General features: G+C 38.4%; 1 long non-coding RNA gene across 1 annotated transcript in view; it reads left to right on the top strand.

Annotated features, from left to right (window-relative positions):
• Positions 1–2,691, top strand: part of LOC107182494 — a 78,424-nt gene extending 75,733 nt beyond the window's left edge. Inside the window, exon 3 of the long non-coding RNA XR_001513210.1 lies at positions 2,672–2,691. This is a non-coding gene — a long non-coding RNA (uncharacterized LOC107182494). The remainder of the gene's footprint in view (positions 1–2,671) is intronic.
• Positions 2,692–4,694: the final 2,003 nt, after the last annotated feature.

Here is a 4,694-nt window from a genome sequence, read left to right on the forward strand (position 1 = left end):
GCTGTGCAGATGATGTTCTGTGGAGCAGTATCATCATGCTGTAGTATACTAGTACTTTGATATCAGGCAGTGTGATACCTACAAATTTGTTCTTCTTTCTCAGGATTGCAGAGGCTATTGGGGTATTTTATGGTTTCATATAAATTTTTGGGATATTGGTTCTAGATCTGTGAGATAGTCCATTGGGATTTTAATAGGAATTGCGTTGAATTGAAAGATTGCTTTGGGTAATATGGACATTTTAATTCTTTCTATCCATAAACACGATATATGCTTCCAGTTATTTGTATCTTCTTTAATTTCTTCAGTGTTCTATAATTTTCTGAGTACAGGTCCTTTATCTCCTTGGTTAAATTTATTCCTATGTATCTTAATTTTTTTGTTGCAATGGTAAATGTGATTGTTTTTTTAGTTTCTCTTTCTGTGAGTTCATTATTGGTGTATAGAAAAGCCATAGACTTCTGGGTGTTAATTTTGTATCCTGCTACATTGTGGAATTCATTTATTAAGTCTAGTAATTTTTTTCACTGAGTGATTTTATTGCCTGATTTTCTGAATCAGCATTTGTGTAACCAGTAGAACCAAACAAAATTCTTGGATCTAAGTGGGCACTGCCCTCTTAGCTGCATGAGACATTAGGATTTGTAGGAGATCAAAGTATTCTACTCTAAAATACGTCACTTTGGCATACAGATTCTTTTGAGCTGAAGGCATTTGAGATTCAACAGATGAAGAAAGAAGCCTTCCCAGAGCCTCCCTCATCTGATCAAAAGCAGAAATTTCTGAGACATGAGTATAGTCATAAGTTCTCTCTCCTAGCGAAGTTTATGGCTATGAATGTGATGGAATGATGATCCCAAGAGGGCCATGTACAAACATACCTTATTGCATTCGTTTCCCCCATAGATTTGCCTTCCCATAGTTTGCCACTCTCATAATCCTCAAACCCTTTTCCTTTGTCTTGTTGCTTTTTTATAAATTTTTTGTTCTTTATTAATATGCCTAATAAGCCCAAGTTCACCCCTTTGAGTTACTGATCACTGACTTTCTCATGTGTGCTGCATGTGCTAATAAATTCTGCTTTTTGTTTTTTTTTTTCAGGGTCAGGATCTCTTGACTTCATTTTTTTTTTTTGGTTTATCTTTTTGGTTTATCTCTCCTCATCCTCCCACCCCCACATCACGATATGTCAGTGTGTTCCATGCCTCCCTGCTTCAGGCCTTATTTTTTGGTCAATTCATTTTGTTCATTAGATTCCAGAAATAAGCTAGGTCATGTGATATTTGTCTTTCTCACATTGGCTTATTTCACTTGGCATAATAGGAGACTATTATGTTTTTCTTCTATTAATCTGTCTTTTGCCAGTCTAATTTCCAGGGCCCCAGCTGGAGAACCTAGGGAAGTCATGGAAAAAAGTTTTTTTTCCTTCCCTACAGAATATTGTCTGAATGTCTATTTATTTAAAACAGAAGTGGCAACTCAGATGCCTGTAGGGGCAGATAAGTGATTTAAATGAGTGAAGTAGGACAGATTATATTTTATTGAGAGGTGTTTGTTTTACATATTGAATACATAGCAATATTCTTTATTTATGCAAAAAAATGTTCTCCATTGTTTTCTTGAAATATGTGGGCTATATTAGTTGTTTTCCTTCATTTGTTAGGCATAGAAAGGAGAAATATTTCACCCTTATTGGAAGAAAACAAATGTAATGATAAGTGGTCCCTGATATCCAGCTGCAGGAGAGGAGTTTATGAAGCAATAGGGAATGGTGAGGAATGGTGGTTACCTAGACCAGTGGTCGGCAAACTGCAGCTCGTGAGCCACATGCAGCTCTTCGGCCCCTTGAGTGTGGCTCTTCCACAAAATACTGACTTCTGCGCATGGGCCACAAAGTTTCAATCACACTGTACGTGTGTGCCCGCACGTGGTATTTTGTGGAAGAGCCACACTCAAGGGGCCAAAGAGCCGCATATGGCTCGTGAGCCGCAGTTGGCCGACCATTGACCTAGAGTAGACTGTACATGTCCCATCTAATGGGGACAGCTTCAGCCCACTCTGGTCACAGGAAAATATGGGACCAGTATTACCTGATTTTCAGATTTTTCAATAAAAGGTAGAAATGTGGAATTCATGTGAAATATCCCACTTTTCAAATGTTAATACCTTTTTAAAAAAGATGTCTGACACTGTGTGGGACAAATAGAACATGGCTGTAGGCCCCCCATATGCATCTTTAGATTTAAATGATTTATAAACTTTATGTTCTTGACTCTAGCCCCTGCCATTGCCACGCATAAATTCTAATGTCTTTGTTTGAAATGAGAGTGAGAACAAAAGCCAACCTCTAGTTAGAGGTAAGGAGTGAATGTGAAGGAAATAAAACTAGAGAGAAAAAAGAAAAAGAAATAAACCTGGATACTTTTGTCTGTTTCCGTGCCAAATAAATATTGCCTGTGCTGTTTCTTTCTCCTGTGGAGCATCCAATGTATTGTATGTCTAAAGATGGAAATTACAGTTTTTGAACAACAAATTGGGACACATGATCTGACAGTGAGACATTTATTTTGAATGTGGGGATGTCCAGGACATTATAGACACATGGCAGACATCCTGATAAAAACACAAATGGAGTTCCTTCTAGGGACTCACTATTTTGCTTTCTTTGCAGATGGCAGCCCGTTTCACATGGTCTTTTGTGGTTTTGCTTTTTAATAACTTAATAACTAAAAGTCCTCTAATGAATTGCAAACACAGTTGACTGGGGATTGAACCTGCAACCCAGGTATGTGCCCTGACTGGGAACTGAACCTGCAACATTTTGGTGTATGGGATGATGCTGCAACCAACTGATCTACCTAGCCAGGGCTATTTGGTAGTGCTTTTAAAACTCAAACTGCAAGGAGGTCAAGAGGGTATGTGATAGATGGCATCTAGAAAGAAATTCTGTTGCTGTCAGAGAATACTGAAGAGGACCCAGTGGCTGGACAGGTTTCCACTTCTTTTTCCCACGCAGGGTTTTCTTACCCTCCTGCTTAGGCCCCCTCGTCTTCCTGACTTTTTGTTCAAAACAATACTTTCCAAGGTTGCCTTAAATCTGATCATATCTGAAGCTTTAAGGGTAATTGTTCACATTAATGCTTTCCCCACTCTGCCAGCAAGCCAGGTGGGGCTTGTTAGGTTGAATTTGGATTTGTTGACAATCCCTAATTTGAGTTCTCAAGTCCTGAAGAGTAATCTTGCATTGGAATGGGGTGTGAGGAGGGGTGAGGCAGCACTGTTTCTTGGACTTTGAATTCTTATTCAGGTCTGTTGAAACTGAGAATGTGGAGCAAGGTCTGTTTGTTTAATGGGGCTTTTCCTGACTACTTATTCACTCACTTCTAGTCCTTACATGTTGGTGGTATTTGTTGACTGTTTCAGAATATGTGCTTGCACTCAATGTGGGTTACAAATGTGGGTTCTATACTAGTAGACTAATAGAATGTCTGAGCTAGGAGCATTGGAAGGGATCTTGTCTACCCAAGCCCTCATTTTATAGATGAGGAAATAGGCCCAGAGAGGGAAATGACAAAGTGATTTATTGGTAGAGCTAGTAGAATAACTCAGGGCTCCTTTTATTATTATTATTATTATTATTATTACCAGAACTCTTCATCTTTATTATTTTTGCATGTGTAATAGCTCCCTAGATCAGTTGTGGAGATTAGCCTCCTCTCATTCATGACTCTTTGAGTTTCCTTCCTCAGAAGCCATTAAGTATTAAATAAAACCCAACATGAATGATAGCTACTGTGGAAAATGTTGCTACTGAAAATTATGCTCCTAGCTGCAGGCTTATCAAATCTAATAAAGGTTCTCAGAGTGAGTAATCAGTGGGAGCACTTAAGATCTACATACATTTTGCAAGCACCTCCATCCGTAATTGCTATTAGCACAGTTTTGTTTTTTGTTTTTTTAGTTTGCTAGTTAAGTATAATCACAGTAACTATTTTAAAAAAAATCTCATGTTTAAAAAATGATGAGTATGGCGTAGGTGCTCAATAAATATGTATAGAAAAATAAATGCTTCAGTGCAGTTCTGGGTTCTGCTGATCTGTTCATTGGCTTAGGCCTCCCAGGGGAAGAAGCTGTTCTGTCCATATGCCCTGAGCTACAGGAAATGTGATGCCATTTCCTTGTGTAGCAGCAAAAACAAAGGGCTCTGACTATGACATCTTTTCTGATGGCTTCTGTAGTGTATAAAGAGGACTGAGAAAATCCTACCTGGTCAGCAAAATGTTCCAGGCTAATGTTAAATGAGAGCATTACTGTAAGCAGCCTACCTAGGTAAGCAGGTCCTGTACTTTTAGGCCATCTTGACAACACTTTTTTATTTCTCAGCATCTCTGTTTCTCCCATGGTACAGAAGATCATCTGGATATAGTACTTCTCAAATAATTCTGCTTTCCTTAATTGCAGAGAAGTGTACATGTGAGCACTCTGGCAAGTCACGGAGTAGTAAGAAGTGCCTTCTTGTACATACATAATTTCTGTTAAAGCTTCTGTTTTACTTTTTAAATTTGAGAAGTTTTTATTTTTCTCCATCATTTGTTTCAACAGAACATTAGTATTTGCTCCCAAATTGGGGGTAAAGTTGCTGCTCAGGAAAGCATGCCAGGCCAATGTTAAATGAAAAAAATTCTGTATATAGC

Source organism: Myotis davidii, unplaced genomic scaffold, assembly GCF_000327345.1.
Source record: "Myotis davidii unplaced genomic scaffold, ASM32734v1 scaffold177, whole genome shotgun sequence".
In the NCBI taxonomy this organism is placed as follows: domain Eukaryota; kingdom Metazoa; phylum Chordata; class Mammalia; order Chiroptera; family Vespertilionidae; genus Myotis; species Myotis davidii.